General features: G+C 40.4%; 1 long non-coding RNA gene across 1 annotated transcript; it reads right to left on the reverse strand.

Annotated features, from left to right (window-relative positions):
• Window positions 1-511: 511 nt before the first annotated feature.
• LOC134808168 (uncharacterized) lies at window positions 512-16,866 on the reverse strand. Its single transcript, XR_010150578.1, has 9 exons — window positions 16,118-16,866; window positions 15,349-15,460; window positions 14,960-15,034; window positions 6,801-7,023; window positions 5,993-6,153; window positions 5,760-5,862; window positions 3,401-3,589; window positions 785-964; window positions 512-656 (listed from the first exon to the last, which is right to left on the reverse strand). It is a non-coding gene; the product is annotated as an uncharacterized LOC134808168 (long non-coding RNA).
• Between the last annotated feature and the right edge of the window lie 513 nt (window positions 16,867-17,379).

Genomic DNA, 17,379 nt, shown 5'->3' on the forward strand with positions numbered 1-17,379 from the left:
ATGGTCATCTCAACAGCACAGGGCGCCCTCTGTGGAAAAATTATAGGGTTCAGGCTGTTTAGCCAGTAGCAAAATTGTGTTGAAAATCAAAAATTGCTTTATAATGTACTTAATAGAGTTTTCTGAGAGAATGCATGGGCCTCTGTACTTTGAGATCTTCTGAAAGACCTGGTGGAAGCTTTGTCCCATAAATGAGCCATTTTCTTTCTCATAAACGTGTCGATACAGGGGGAGATGCTTTTGCTTAGTCCAAAGAACAAATACAGTAGTTTCCCTGATCATCTCATGCTAAATATATTATTTTACCCTAATCATAAGGAATAAAACAGAAGGAGTTAGCTGACTGATTAAGGGAATTCAAATTACTTTTGAAATCTGGGAGTGTTCAGGAGAAAGAGTTGGGGCTCGTAGAAGTGAGAGATTAGAGAAATTCTGAAAGAATTATCTCTCTCTTTCTATAAATAAAAATTAAGTTTATTTTCAAAAAATTCAACACAGAGGTTGGTGTTACTTGGTGTGGGGTGATTTAATCAAAGGGTGCATGTTCAGGGTGCTGGTAACTGGAGACTTTTGCAATCCCCGCCTTGGCAGCCCATGTTGGGGGGACTCTCAGGAATTAGGGTGCCCCACAGCCATGTGCCTGCAATCTGAGCTACCTGTCAGGAAGCGAGAGGTACTTAATAGAGGAGGATATGCCCCGCACCCACACCAGGCCCTGGGGACAGCCGCCCTAGTTGCTACAGATGACCCACAAGTTCCTAAAGGGCTGATTTTGTAGCCTCACGTAAGCTCTGGGTAGACCCGGCTGATTTTCCCAAGCCTCTCAGCCAATCGGCTGCCTCATCAAGTGTACAATGTAGATTTGGATGAATTTTCTGACATTTTCCCTGCGAGTTACATGAACAATACAGGCATTCCCATTCATGATGTATGTAAATGGCCCATCCTCATCTCCCAAATGTCACTGTGGTGGCCAAATCAAAACTGGTTCTTTCTCACCAGGTCCCACCACGTGTGTGTTGCCTGGTGGATTTTTGGGGAGAGGACTCAGGAAGGAGAAACCTAGACAGACACATTGACACAGCTCCCGGGCCTGGGGTGGGTGAGAAACCAAACCCCACCACACCCAGCACCCGAAGCCCAAATCCACCCACACTTTAAGGCAGGTGTGGGGAGAAGGCCTGCCTGCAGCCCCTCTTGCCCCTAGCCTCGCTGTGGGGACCCCAAGCTGGGCTCCGGAAAGAAATTTGGTTTTCAGACAAAGTGGCTCCCAGAGAGTCGGGTGGGATGACAATGATAAGAGCCACATCCTGAGATTTCCTGGTTAAGTTGCTAATTTCCCAGGATAAAGGGGGAAAAAAAAGCATAAAGCTGAAATAAAAAGAAGAAAATTTTATAAATTAATAATTATCTACAAAAGAAAGATATTTGGTCTGGTATTTGATTTTCAACTGCAACACTAAATGAAACATAGTAATAATGCCAACTTCACAGAATTTTAAGGTCAAATTATTATGAATTATATGAATATTTAATTATTGTTCAACTGTAAGGGCAAATAAAATGAGTATTTGGAAGTGCAAGGACTCAGAAAAAATAAACTTTTCTGGAAGAATTACTCAAGGAGACACTCCATACAACCGAAAAATGAGTTAGAATAAAGAACTTAACATAAAATATAGAAAAAGTGATATTAAATAAACAGTAAAACTTATAATCAAGTCTAAATAGCTTAATGATACAGTTGTAAAGCTTAATGCAGTGGTTAAGCCCATTGTTTTGAAAACTGTTCTTTTATTGTTTTTTCTTTTGAGACCGAGTCTCGCTCTATTGCCCAGGCTGGAGTGCAGTGGCACAATCTCAGCTCACTGCAACCTCTGCCTCTTGGATTCAAGTGATTCTCCTGCCTCAGCCTCCCGAGTAGCTGGGATTATAGGTGTGTACCATCACGCCCAGCTAATTTTTGTATTTTTAGTAGAGAGGGGCTTTAACCATATTGGCCAAGCTGGTCTTGTACTCCTGATCTCAGGTGATCTGCCTGCCTTGGTCTCCCAAAGTGCTGGGATTACAGGCGTGAGCCACTGTACCTGGCCCTGAAAACTGTTATTTAATATAATTTGTGTGATACTTTTAGTTGGTTCAGGCTAAATTCAGTCCCTGCTACTCCGTCTTAACTAGAAGTAGAGTTCAACTATGTCTTCTTATAAATTAAATTCTCTAAATGTTGCTGGTAGGCAGAAATGCAATTAAAAAAAATATTGGTACATATTACTCAATATTTAAGCATGCCTTATGTATCCTAAATGTTTTAAAGTATTTGTGGGTGTACTCTTTATATAATCTAGTCATCTAAATAATGACAGCTTTGTATGTTTTCTTTTTAATACTCATACCTTTCACATTTACTTGTCTTTTGTGCTAATTTAATGTTGAACAGATGTAGTGGTAGTTAGCATTCTGGACTTGGATATGTCTTACTATTGACAGTGACATTTGTTGTGATTTTTTTTGGTAACTTTGGTTTTTATGGTTTTCTGCTGTTGTTACTTAGAGATTTGTCAACTTTAAAAATTTCCTTCCATTCTTATTTTAAGATTTTTATCAAGGATACATACTGAATTTTATCAAACACATTTCTTTCTTTTGAGCAGATCATACAGCTCTTCTCCGCTAATCTGTAAAGATGGCAAATGACATGAAGAGATTTTCTACTGTTGCACCAGCTTCAAATCAGCCCACCTGGGACGGGCTCTCCAACATATTTGATGGACTGCTAGGTTCCGTTTGCTGAGCCATGCACTCACATACGTGAGTGAAGCCAGCCTGTGCTTTTCATAAGGAGTTATACACTCTCACAGGTACCAAAGTGTTTGTTGAATCTACGAACATTTTGAAGTAAAATCACAACCAAATTTGTGGTTTCCCTTTTCCTCAACACATGATGATCCTGCCATCTTTTGCTTCCTAGCCACAGTAAGAACATTTTTCACTTAGAAATGGGACAGATGAAGAAGGAATGAAGAGAGCACGGTTATGATGGAGGCGAGTGGTAAAGAAGAAGGCGAGGCAGGTGCCCCTGGAGGGAAGAGAAGGTGCTCCACAGAGCTCATCCCTCTGCAGGGCGAGAGGCAGGTGAAAAGGATGGGCACCCAGGACACGCAGGTGGAATAAGCAGGAGAAGGCAGAATTTGGTTTGTCCTCCTCTGGGCATGAAACCTCATTTGCAATGAGTCAAGTGAGGTTCAAATCCCTTTCTAGAGTTTTCCACAAAAAACCCAAACTCCATGTAATAAAAATCATGCATATTTTCCATTCCGGTTGACTCAAGCATAATAATACACCGACAACTATAAATGCCACTCTGTGAGGCTCAGATTTCAGCTGCCAGCCTCATCCTCACCTTCTCACTGGGTGTCTGGGGAATCGCCTCTTTTCTGGTCTGTCCAGATTCCTTATCTCACCCCGTGCAGATCCTCTTGATCCTCCTGTGCTCCACACTAATCTTGTCTTAAGCTGGTCTGTGCAGGGATATTACTTCCCTGTGTCAGGGACCTTGTTGCTATCTGCATAAAATTCTTGGCCTCTCCATCTGCAATTACTCAAAGTTCACATTAAGTACCACATCTCTATCAATTACTAAAGAGGCTTTGCTCGTCTCTAATAAATTCTGCAGCACAGAACATGCTTCTACTACATTTGTGTGGTTCCGTAGCTTTCTCTTTCTTTTTGAGTCCTCTCTAATTTCTGGTCAAAGGTCTACATGTGATGATAATAATAATCACAATAATCACGATAACACTAAAAAGAAGTTAGCATTCATCCAATCTCATTATGTGCTGGAAACTGCACTGGAACCTTATATACATCATCTCTAATTTTCACAACCTAATGAGACCTAATTTTACAGATAAGAAAACTAAGCTCCCGGCACTGGCTGGCGGCAGGAGGGACGTAGGCGAAAGGCTTACCCCCAGGGCTCTCCCACACAATCCTACCCGTCCTCTGTGCCTGCAGCAGTGCAGGGGCCTCGGTTCTGGGCCATTTGACACCCGCTATCTCTCTGAGGTGGAGGAAAGGAGGTGGGAGAGAATTGCTGCAGGAAGAGGCGGCCACCACCCGCCACAGGGACTCGTGACACTGCAGAGGAGCAAAGGCTCCAGAGCGCAGCTCCCAGCACTGAGCCCTCACTGCTGGTGCACAGGGTGGTCTGGGCTCCCCTAGGAGCCACGGGAAGCACGAGCTCGTGGAGTCTGCATCATCCGAGGGCCGGAGCAGCTCTTACTTCATCTCCTTCGTATCTGCACATCTAAGCCCACTTGAAAATAGTGTCGGCAGGTGGGATGGTGGAGCAGATGCGGGTTCTTGAAAGCAGATCCAAGACAGATGTGTGTGCAGGTGGTGTAGTGGGGAGTGCTGTCAGGAGTAACACCTGGAAGGATTCAGGGAAGCAGCGTTGAAAGAGAGGAAGGTAAGCCAGGGTGCAAAGGCAAGAGGCTTCGGCAACCCCATGTGGAATCCCATGCCAGGACGGCCCTGTAGGCACATCCTGAATTGAGGGGTGAGAGCCGAGCCTGTGTGTCCTCCGAGCCGCTCCTGGGAAGGGCCACTTGGGTGAAGCAGCACCTGTCAACCAAAGGCACCTCCGGGGGAGGTCTTGGCTGGGAGCTCTCAGCAAGCAGCACCCCAGACTCTTCCCCCATGGGGCCAAAGGTTGCAACCACTGGATCAGAGGGCAGAACTGTGATTCACCATACGCCCCAGGTACTTGTAAGTTTGGTGTTTATAGCTTCAAATCTTTAAAAATATATTTTTAATAGCAAGTGATGAAAAATGCACGTTACATTTAAAACAGCAAAATATAAAATAAAGATTTTTTTCTGGCAAGAAAGTCCAGGGAGTCATCAATGCAGATCCCTCCACTGCAGAGCACCCTGGCTCCCCACCCAGCCCCCAGGTGCAGAGTCATCCATTCAGGCCTCCACTGCAGAGCACCCTGGCTCCCCACCCAGCCCCCAGATGCAGAGAGTCATCCATTCAGGCCTCCACTGCAGAGCACCCTGGCGCCCCACCCAGCCCCCAGGTGCAGAGAGTCATCCATTCAGGCCTCCACTGCAGAGCATCCTGGCTCCCCACCCAGCCCCCTACAAAGCAGGCCAGCACCTGCCAATTAGTGGTGTGCCTGCCCCTCATGAGCCAGGGACCAGGGTGGCAATCACGCCCAGCTGAGATCAAGGATTAGCAAATCAGCATGGCCCCAGACTGCAGACACTACTGAAGCACTGCAGGCACAAGCTCAGTAGCTGTGCTGTTTTCCTAGGTGAGTAGAGAGTGCAGACTCTCACTGCTGTTCACCCTTGCTCATCCATCAATATGGGCGATTAAGATGAGCGCTGATTCACCATGCCGCCCCTATGAAACACCAGGAAATCAACACTCACATATCACCTCTCTTAGGATCTTCATGACTGCCTCCTCTTCTCTTAGAATACACTGTATTTCCTTACTGTTCTCCCAGAAGACTGGATTTTTTTAAAGTCAATCCAAACCCTGCCCTAAATGGGCACCTGCTTGGAAACAGCCCTGAGGAGGCACTGACTTGACCCCATCATCGTCCCTGGAGCTGATTCTGCAGCTGCTGCCCTGGTTCCCAGTGCTCTGCATTGGAAATGCATTGTCGATGCTTTAACCAGCACTCACAGAGTGCAGGCAAGAGGCTTCCTTCCTTGCCTGGCACCTGTCCTGTCTGCTCTCAGTCTTACCTGAAGAAGAGTCACTTCCTTCACCCCGATTGACTGGCATAGCAGAAGCTGAGACCTTTACTGCAAGAACAGCATCCTTGGCTCCCACTGGACCTTCCATGACCTGAGGGCCACCCGGGAAACAAGTGACCCCATGAGGACAAGATCACAGGCCTGAGGGCCACCTGAGAAATAAGTGACCCTATGAGGACAGAGCACAGAGGTCAGCACAGATGAAAACAGCCTGTATTTACCTGTCTTGAAATGCCCAGAACGCCAAGCTGAAGAGCTGTGGAGAGTCCAAGCTGCCCTGGCCCCTGCGGCCGGGACTGGGGATTCCTGTCTTGCGCTGGTGCAATCATGCATTCGTAGCTTGGGGAGGCTGAGCTTCAAGCCTTCTCTGATTCTGCTTCACCTGGGCGGGAGAACATGGGTTCACTTTTTTCTAAGTTTGCCCCGTATTTGATTTCTAATGGACTCAAAGGGAAATGTGTAGCCTTTGGGTAGCTCTCCTTGGCTCCTGGGCCATCAACTTAATCAATATCTATCTATTGGACACTCTGTGTGCAAGACACTAAAACCGGGTGAGAAGAAACAGATGAGGAAAAATGAGTCACTAACACTTGGTCAAAACTCTGGTTCTTCAGAGCCCTAGACTTCCACATCTCCCTGTGAGATGCAAGGATTGGGTAGGGCTGAAGGACACAGGTGCAAACAGAAGTGAATGAGTGATCAAAGGGTGGTCTGGGAGGACCCAGGGAGCTGTGAGCACCTTAGCTGCCCAGCTCCCTTTGTGACAACCCCTGAAATGAAGACAGAATCATCCCAGCACTTATTACCAATGCTGTCCTGGGGCCCCAGGGAGGGCTCAGAACTTTGATACAGTCCTTTCTTCATGTTGTTTGTATTAATAACCACATCACAATAGTAAATAAATGACCTGGACAGAAAGGTAGAACAAGAGGATTAGAGTTTTCAAGTGGAATTGGTATCATTATCCAACGTTTAGAACAAATTAATTCAAAATTCAGTAGCTTAGACAAGAAACACCTATTATCTCACCTAGCTTCTGTGGGCCAAGAGTCCAGAGAGGCCTAGATGGGTAGTTCCAGCTTGGTGTCCTTCAGTCAGAATGTCAGCAGGCTGCATCATCTGAAAGCTTGACTGTGGCAGGAGGACCAGACCCCCATGACCCCTTCCACCTCCAGTGCTTGCCATGTTGACCTCTCCGTGGGCTCCCTGGGCATCTTTGTGACAAGGTGAAAGTCTCGGTGCCTTTTAGGGCCTGGATTTGGAAGTAACACACCATCACTTCTGCTGTGTCTTATCAGTGCTGAAGAGGACTGTCAGGGAAGATTGCTGGGGCCATCCTGAAAGCCATCACAGTCTGGCCTCAGGCCTCAGTGATTCACGTTCTTCCTACTCACGGAATACATGTGTCCCCTTCCACAGCCCAGTAAGCCTCATCCCTTCGCAGCTCAGCCCAAAGCCCAGAATTTCAGCACCTAGGTTAGGTCTGGCTGTGGGAGATGGGCCTGGTGTTGCTCTTTAATAAAGAGACAAGTTATCTGCTCAGCTTTAAACTCCCCAGCCACATCCAATATACAGTGGTGAGGTAAGCATAGGATGGCTCCTTAAGACATTCCTATTCTACAATCGATTTTGAGTTAATTTTTGTATGAGGTATGTAGGTCAGGGTTCTTGTCTCTTTTTTTCATGTTTGTTCAATTGTTTGAGCCTACAGTTTGACATAACTATTCTTTTCTGTACTGAATTGCCTTTATGACTTTGTTTAAAAAAAAAAAGCTGATCCTACTGTGTGAATCAATTGATCTATGTGTCTGATCTTTCACAGAACCATACTGTCTTGATTATTGTAGTATTATAATAAATATTAAAACCAGGTTGTGTAAGCCTTCAACTTTATTCTTTTTCAAAATTGTTTTGGATACTCTCATTCCTCTACCTTTCATGTAAGTCTTAGAACCAACTTGTCAATATCTACAATATCTATCTCTATCTATCCATCTCTATCTCTCTATCCTTTATGTGTGTTCTCTCTATTAGTCGTCTGTCTCAACTTGGGCAGAACTGTTATTTTAGTAATATTGAAGCTTCCAATTCAGGAATACAATATATCTTTCCATTCTTTTAAGTTATCGTTGGTTTCATTCATTAGCATTTTGTACTTTTAAGCACACATGTCCTCCACATTTTTTGCTGTATGTACATCTAAATATTTCTCTCTTTTTTGGTGCAATTGAAATAGTACTTTAAAAAATCTCAATTCCAATTGTTCATTCAGAAATACAATTGATTTTTTTCATATTAAATATGTATCCTGTGAACTTGCCAAACTCACTTATTAGTTATATAGGAGCCACTAAGGTGCCTTTGGAGATATTCTGCATAGAAAATAATGTAAGTCGCAAGTGTTTCTTTCCAACCTATATGCCTTTTGTTTTTTGGGTTTTTTGTTTGTTTGTGGGATTTGTGTGTGGTTTTTTGTTTGTTTGTTTGTTTTTTGCCTGATTGCACTGAGACTTTCTGCACCATGTGGACTGGGAGCAGTGAAACCTGACATTCTTGTCTTGCTTCCCACCTTAGGAAGAAAGCTCTATCTTCCACCACCAAGTGTGGGGTCCAATGCAGTTTCCTGTAGCTGCCCTTTATTGAGATAAGAGACTTTTCTTGTCTTCTAAGGTTTTTGAGCATCTTTATTATGAATGGACATTGAGACTTGTCACATGCTTTTTCTACATTAATTTTTAATGTTGAGATAGCCTTGCATTTCTGGGATAAACCCCACTAAGTCATGGTGTATTATCATTTTTACATATTGCTAGAGTTGATTTGCTAATGCTTTGTTGAGAACTTTTGCAACTATGTTCATGAGGGATATTTGTAAGAATCTCTTTTTTTAGAATATCTTTGTGTAGTTTTTGTATAAAGGTAATATTTATTGAGCAGTGTTTTCTCTTCTTCTATTTTCTGGAAGAGATTTTGCAGAATTGGTATTATTTCTTTCTTAAATGCTGGTGGAATTCACCAGTAAAACAATCAAGGCCTGAAGTTTGCTAATTAGGAAGGTTGTAATTAAAAATTCAACTTCTTTAGTAGATATAGGACTATTCATGTTGCCTGTTTTTCTTGAATGGGTGTTAGTAATTTATGATTATCAAGAAATTAGTCCATTTTATCTGAACTGTCAACCCTACAGGCAGATAGTCATTTGTGGTGTTCCTTTATTACCCTTTTCATGTCTGTAGGGTCTACAGTGATGCCCACTCTTTTATTTCTAACATTGGAAAATTGTGTCTTCTTTCTTTTTCTCATGGTTATTCTCACTAGAGTTTTATCAGTTTTATTATCTTGTTAGAGAAACAGCCTTTGGATTCATTGATTTTCTCTACTGCTTTTCTGTTTTTAATTTGACTGCTTTAGTCTCTTACCTTTATTATTATATTCCTTTTACTTACTTTGGGTTTAATTTACTCTTCCTTAACTAGTTTCTATAGGGGAAAATGTGATTATTGATTTAGGAGTTTTGTTATATTCTAATAAAACATTCCATGTTCTAGATTTCTAACACAACATTTTATGTCACAAATTTCCTTCTAAGCTCTGTTTTAGCTGCATCCTACAAAGTTTAATATGATGAATTTTTATTTTCATTCAGTTCACAATATTTTCACTAATTTCACTTGAGAATTATTAGTGATCCATAAGTTATTTTAGAAGTGTGCTGTTTAATTTTCAAGTATTTGTGTATCATTCCAATAATATTCCATTATTGACTTCTATTTTATTTGTTATGTACCAAGAACATGCTTTGAATGATTTCTTTTTTAAGTTTAAGCTTTACTTTATGCTCCAGAACATGGCCTATCTTTCAGAATGTTCCATGTGCACTTGAAAAACCAATGTGTATTTTGCTCTTTTGGGGTGGAAAGTTCTATATATGACAATTAGATCAAGTTTTTTGTGTTGTTTGCATCTTCTATATCCTTCATTTTATGAAGCCAGCATCATCGTGATACCAAAACCAGGAAGAGACACAACAAAAAAAGAAAACTTCAAGCCAATATCCCTGATGAACATAGATATGAAAATAATTCTCAATAAAATACTGGCAACACAAATCCACCAGCACATCAAAAAACTTGTCCATCATGATCAAATTGGCTTCATCCCTGGGATGCAAGGCAGGTTCAACATACACAAACCAATAAACGTAATTAGTCACATAAACAGAACCAAAGATAAAAACCACATGATTATCTCAATAGATGCAGAAAAGGACTTTGATAAAATTCAACATCCCTTCATGTTAAAAACCTCAATAAACTAGGTATTGATGGAACATATCTCAAAATAATAAGAGCTATTTATAACAAATCCACAGCCAATATCATAATGAATGGGCAAAAGCTGGAAACATTCCCTTTGAAAACCAGTACAAGACAAGGATGCCCTCTTTCTCCACTCCTATTCAAAGTAGTATTGGAAGTTCTGACCAGGGCAATCAGGCAAGAGAAAGAAATAAAGCATATTCAAATAGGAAGAGAGGAAGTCAAATTTTCTCTGTCTGCAAACAACATGATTTTATATTTAGTAAAACCCCATCATCTCAGCCCAAAAACTCCTTAAACTGATAAGCAACTTCAGCAAAGTATCAGGATACAAAATCAATGTGCAAAAATCACAAGCATTCCTTTACACCAACAATAGACAAGCAGAGAGCCAAATCATGAATGAATGCCCATTCACAATCACTACAAAGAGAATAAAATACCTAGGAATACAGCTAACAAGGGACGTGAAAGACCCCTTCAAGAAGAACTACAAACCACTGCTCAAGGAAATAAAAGAGGACACAAACAAATGGAAAAATATTACATCCTCATGAATAGAAAGAATCAATATCATGAAAATGACCATACTGCCCAAAGTAATTTATAGATTCAATGCTATTCCCATCAAACTACCATTGACATTCTTCATAGAATTAGAAAAAAAAACTATTTTAAATTCCATAGGAATCAAAGAAGACCTCGTATAGCCAAGACAATCTTAAGCAAAAAGAACAAAGCTGGAGGCATCACGCTACCTGATTTCAAACTATACAAGGCTACAGTAACCAAAACATCATGGTACTGCTACCAAAACAGATATGTAGACCAATGGAGCAGAACAGAGACTTCAGAAAATACACCACACATCTACAACCATCTGATCTTCGACAAACCTGACAAAAACAAGCAATGGGGAAAGGATCTCCTATTCAGCAAATGGTGCTGGGAAAACTGGCTAGCCATATGCAGACTACTGAAACTGGATCCCTTCCTTACACTTTATACAAATATTAACTCAAGATGGATTAAAGACTTACATGTAAAACCCAAAACCATGAAAACCCTAGAAGAAAACCTAGGTAATACCATTCAGGACATAGGCATGGGCAAAGACTTCATAACAAAAAAGCCAAAAGCAATGGCAACAAAAGCCAAAATTGACAAATGGAATCTGATTAAAATAAAGAGCTTCTGCACAGCAAAAGAAACTATTATCAGAGTGAACAGGCAACCTACAGAATGGGAGAAAATGTTTGCAATCTACCCATCTGAAAAAGGTCTAATATCTAGAATTTACAAGCAACTCCTTGCTGATTTTCACTTGAATCATTCTATCAATTACAGAGACAGAAATAATGACATTTTCAAATATAATTGTGAATTTGTCTATTTCTGTATTCAGTTGTATTTCTTTCACTTTATATATTTCGGAGCCCTCCTAGTTATTGACCCTGTTACCTTTATGCAATACCCCTCTTTATTTCTGGCAATTTTCCATGTTCTAAAGTCTACATTGTCTGATATTAATACAAGCAATCAAATTTCTTTTCAATAGTGTTTGCATTGTACATCTACTTTTATTCTTCTACTTTTAACCTATGTCAGCATATTTAAAGTTGTTTTCTTATAAACAACATACAGCTGAGTCTTTGTTTTTAGCCCAATCTGACATACTCCATTATTTAATAGGCGAGTTAAGACCATTTGTATTTCATGTAATCATTGATTTGTTTGTATTTAGGTCTACTATATTAATATTTGTTTTTTATTTGTTCCCTCAGTTTTGATGTCTCTGTTCCTATTTTCTTGCTTTCTTCTCAATTATTTGGATTGCTTTAGTATTGTATTTTTCTGTTATCTTTTTTGTTATGGCTTCTTGTTTGTCTTTTGTTTGTTTGTTTTTCTTTGTTTTTTTAGTAATCGCTCTTGTGATTACTTACTCTTGTGATTACAGACAAATATCCCTCATAAACATAGTTGCAAAAGTCCTCAACAAAGCATTAGCAAATCAACTCTAGCAATATGTAAAAATGATAATACACCATGACTTAACATTTACCTAAAATTTTAGTCTAATTATATTTAATATTTTACCACTTTATTCAAAATATGGAAGGTTTACAAACATGTAGCTCTGTTTGTTCTCCCCTTTTATTTTATAGCTTCATAAATATTATCTATCATTATTGAATACCACCTAGTAAATGTTATAATTTTTGCTTTCAGAGTGATGTTTAAGAGGGAAAAAAGAATAGCTTGATATATTTACTCATATGTTTGCCTTCTGTCACTCTTCTTACTTTTTGAAGTTCCAGGATTCCTTTTGATATCATTTCTCCTCAGCGTCAATAATTTCATTTAGTATTTTCTCAAGAGCAGTTCTGCTTATGAGTTCTTTTAGTTTTCATTTATCTGAGAATGTCCTTATTTTGCTACCATTCTTCTGCATATTTTCACTGGTATAGAATTTGTGGTTGGCCATCATCTTTCAGCATTTTAGGGATATCGTTCCACTGTCTTCCAGGTTCCATGGTTTCTGATAAGAAATTTAAGTTGTTCAAATTATTATTTCCTGCATGTAATGCAGTGCTTTTCTTTGCCTGCTTTCATGATGTTTATTTATCTTTTATTTTTAGTACTTCGACTATAATGTGCTTTGGTGTGATTTCCTTTGAGTTTATTCTGTATGGGGCTCTCTGATCTTCTTCAATCTGTTCATCTGTCTTTCAGTTCAGCATGTCTGGCCATACTTTCTTCAAATTCCACACCAATCTCTTTCTTCTGTCTCTTTAGGAGCCTACTGTCGTAAATGTTAAGCTTTTGATATTTCCTCACAGGTCTATTTATTTTCTATTCAATCCTTTTTTCTCTGTTTTTTAGATTGAATAATTTCTATGATTTAATCTTCAAGTTCACAGACTGTAAGTTCCATGACCTCCATTGTGCTATTGAGCCCCTCCAGTGATTTTTTTTTAATTTCAGAGATTGTATTTTTCAGTTCTAACATTTCCATTTGGTTGTATTTTATAGTTCTATTTCTCTGATGAGGCTTTTCTGTCATATCAAGAATGTTTGCCTTTACCTCAGTATACATGATTAAAGTAGGTTCTTTCAGTTCTTTCCCTGATAATCTCAACATCTTCCTCATTCTGGTTTGAAAACTATCAACACTACATTTCCTTCAGAATTGAGAGGTCCTATGGGGAGATAACTTACTACAAATCCAAATTTATAATTGACATAGAGATATGTAAGTATTCAATTTACCAATTTCACTTTTGGTAATTTGTGTCTTTGAAAAATGTGATTCATTTCATCTAGATTACAAAATTTATTGGCATAGAGTTACTCATAATATTCGCTTATTGCCTTTTAACTGTCTGATCTATAGAGATGTTTTTTCTTTTGTTCCTGTTATTGGTAATTTGAGTTTCTTCTGTTTTTACCCCCTCCATTGACTAGTCTAACTGAAGGTTCATAAATTCTTAAAGAACCAGTTTTTGTTTCACTGATATTTATTTATTTTAGTTTTGATTTTAATAATTTCTACCCCTCTTTTTATTATTTTTTTCTTCTTACTTTTGGTTTAATTTTCTTTTCTTTTACTAATATCTTAAGTTGGTAACTCAGATTACTGGATGTAGACTATTTTTCTAAAATGTGAATTTAAATCTACAAATTTCCCTCAAGTTACTATGTTAGCTGCATCCCATAACTATTGAAATGTATTTTTATTATTTAGCTAAAAATATTTTCTGATTTTCTTTATAATTTTACTCATGGATTATTTACAAATGTGTTGTTTAATTTCCAAATATCTGGGGGCATCCCAGTTATATTTATGGTGAAGCTCTTTAACTTAACTTTATTGTCGTCGAGAGCATACTCTATGTGACATCAATCTTCTTAAATCTGATGAGACTTGTTTTAGGCTACAGAATCTGGCACCTGCTGGAGTAGCACACACAGGTGAAAAGAATTTGTATTCTGCTGCCATAAGGTATAGTGCTCTACAAATATCAGTAAACTCAAGGTCAATAGTGGGGTTTTTTTGGTTGTTTTGTTTTGTTTTGAGACAGAGTTTCGCTCTTGTTGCCCAGGCTGGAGTGCAATGGCATGATCTCAGCTCACTGCAACCTCCACCTCCCAGGTTCAAACGATTCTCCTGCCTCAGGCACCCAAGTAGCTGGGATTACAGGCATGCACCACCACACCCGGTTAGTTTTTGTATTTTTAGTAGGGACAGGGTTTCACCATGTTGGCCAGGCTGGTCTCAAACTCCTTACCTCAGGTGATCCACCTGCCTTGGCCTCCCAAAGTGCTGGGATTACAGGCATGAGCCACCACGCCTGGCCAATAGTGTTTTTTAGTTATTCTTTTTTTTTTTTTTGATCTTTTGTCTAGTTCTTCTATAAATTGCTGATATGGGGTTTAAAGTATCCAACTCTGATTGTGGAATTTTCTATTTCTCCTATATTTCTATCCATTTTTCTTCATGTATTTAGAAGCTCTATTATTAGATACTACACATTTATAATTATTGTGTTTTCTGACTAAATGAGCCTTTTGTTATAAAGTGCACTTTATCTCTGGTAATGTTTTTGTCTTAATATCTATTTTCTGATAGAAAGATACCCATTTGAGGCTGTTATGCTTTATGCTTGTGTGGTATATCTTTTCTTGAATCTATTCACATCAACCCATCTGTGACTTTATATTTAAAGTCAGATTTCCTGTAAAAAGCATGGAGTTGGGTGTTGCATTTGTATTCATTGGAGAATCTCTTCTCTTCATTGCAATGTTTAACATGATGTGAGTTAAACACCGATGTAACATTTGGTGTAATATGGTTACGTTTGACTCTACCGTTTGAGAACAGTAGTTGCCTCTTATTGGAAGTGTTGATTTCTGTAGTTTCAGTTCCCTGCAGTCGACCATGATCTGAAAATAGGTGCATATAGTACAATAAGATATTTTGAGAGAGAGAGAGAAATCACACACACATCACTTTTATTATAGTATATTGTTATGTGTTCTATTTTATTATTAGTTACTGTTGCTAATTTCTTACTGTGCCCAACTTATAAATTAAGCTTCATTATAGGTGTGTGTGTATATAGAAAAAATATCATATATCTAGGGCTTGGTACTATCCACTGGGGGTCTTGGAACATCTTCGCCACAGGTAAGGGGAACCACTGCATTTGTTTCCTATCCATTCTTTCTGGGTTTTGTTGTTGTTATTCCTCTCTTACGTGCTTTCTTTGGGTTGTTTAAACACTTCTCATGGGAACTTCGGCGAGGCTTTAAGTCATCTGGATAGCCCAGAAAATAAAATAATCTTGGATTGCTAACTCCATTTGGTGCCTGGAAAAAGGAAGAGAAAATTATCTCTGGAGGAAGATAACATTATATAAGGCCTCAAAGTATTTCTACAAATACATATATGGCATACACACACACAGATATATATATATATATATGAAAAATATATGCTAATCAACATCAGATAACAGCAGTGAAAATAATATTCATGACATGAGCAGAATGGGCACCTCATCCCCCACCTTCCTTCTCGCTTAACTGGATTTCAAAGTCAGAGCTTCCTCAGGACCCCAGATTAGTGTCACCTAAACCACCTCAGGTACATCAGCTGCAGGAAGACTTGGAGGACAGAGTTTAGGTTTCACATCCCTGAGCTTCTGGACGGTTCCTGAAAAGGAGTTGGTGTGGACACAGCACAGCCTCCTGTTGCCCCCAACACATCCCTCGTCTCCTAGCAGATGAGGCCTCCAGATAACCCCACTCTGCTCCCTGTAATGATGGAATGGTCCAGGGTGTATACTTTAAAACACACCTGGACCAGATCAACACTTCCTCATAGCAGGAAAATAAGGACGCGAATGCAATCCTGTGACCAGAAAGAGTGCACTCTATCTGGGAAAGACGCTAAGTTTAAAAAAGCTCCAGTTTACACAAAAGATCTGATTGTTATGATAAGCATGATGATGAAAAGTGGCTCGCCCTAATGGAAAGTGGCTCAGTTTGAATTAACTCGTACAGCCAGGTCCCACGTCCCGATGGAGAGTTAGCTGCAGATGGAAGCTAGAAGTCAACATTTTCCATGCACGGAAGTCTCTTGGGCACCAAAGGTCTAGAACCCCTCCCTGCTGCTTCTAGTACCCACAGGGCTCCCTACCATCATTGTGAAATCAGGAAGTTGATTGTGAGTGTGCCTTCAGGTCCTTTCTTGTCCGGTGCAGGGATACTTTTTCTCGTGATGACAGAGAGCAAGCGCCTGCAGCTGCGTGTCCACCACACGCCTGGCCCGTCTCAGAGGCGTGGGCTGCAGGCACTTCACAGGCATTGCTTGTGTCATGGCAGCAACTTCAGATCAGGCTTTTGAACAGGTGTCTGTCATTTTGGTGGGCCATGGAGTGAGTCAGTAGCTGTTACTCATTAAACAAAAGGAATCTCCTGTGAGCTGACGGCTTCTTCAGAGTCGGATGGAGGGGCTGCTGTGGAGATCAGGCGCATCCTGACAGGCTGGTTCTGGTAGGCACGAAAGGTTCAGAAGAAAGAATTTCAAAAGATAAAAATGCCCCCAGCAGAAACAGTGAATAGCAAGCACACGCGTGCCACCCCACACGCAGAAGTCACACAAAGCTGGTCGGGTTTCGTGTGCTCCTCGTGTTCCACGGAGCACCTCATCTGGAGTGGGCAGAAGGCTCCCTCGGGTCTCTCTCCTTCTGATGATAAACCCCCCAGAGCGGGGGTACAGCTCTTTACCGCTTCCTTTGCAAGTCTACGTGGCATTTATGAGTCAACCCAGTCGTAAAGTAAGTAAGTCTCCAACCTCCGGTGTCTAGTCACAGTTAACCGTTTTACAGCCTCTCTAGGCTGTGGCCATAGCCATGGGCTCACTGATGGTGGTTAATATTAACAACCCGTATTTCCACAGAGGTTTGCAGTAGGTAAAGTCTCATCCTCATCTCCATGGTAGATTATTATTGTCAATACAGGGAAACAGGCCCTGAGAGATTCAGTCAACTGCCCAAGTCAGTGGTCTGAATGAGTGGTAACCGGTTTCTGTCTCTCTCAGCTCAGAGCTCTCAGCGGTGCCCCACCGGGTCCCCTCTGTCCTGAGCAGAGGCCACACATCCCACATCTGTGGCCGTGTCATTCTTGGGGTGGAAATTTTGGAATTTGTAACACTACATGGTCACTTGGCTATATTTACTGAAATTGACTGTTGTTAAGTCTACTTCAATCCAGATCATAACTCA

This window comes from Pan troglodytes, chromosome 14 (assembly GCF_028858775.2).
Source record: "Pan troglodytes isolate AG18354 chromosome 14, NHGRI_mPanTro3-v2.0_pri, whole genome shotgun sequence".
Classification (NCBI taxonomy): Eukaryota; Metazoa; Chordata; class Mammalia; order Primates; family Hominidae; genus Pan; species Pan troglodytes.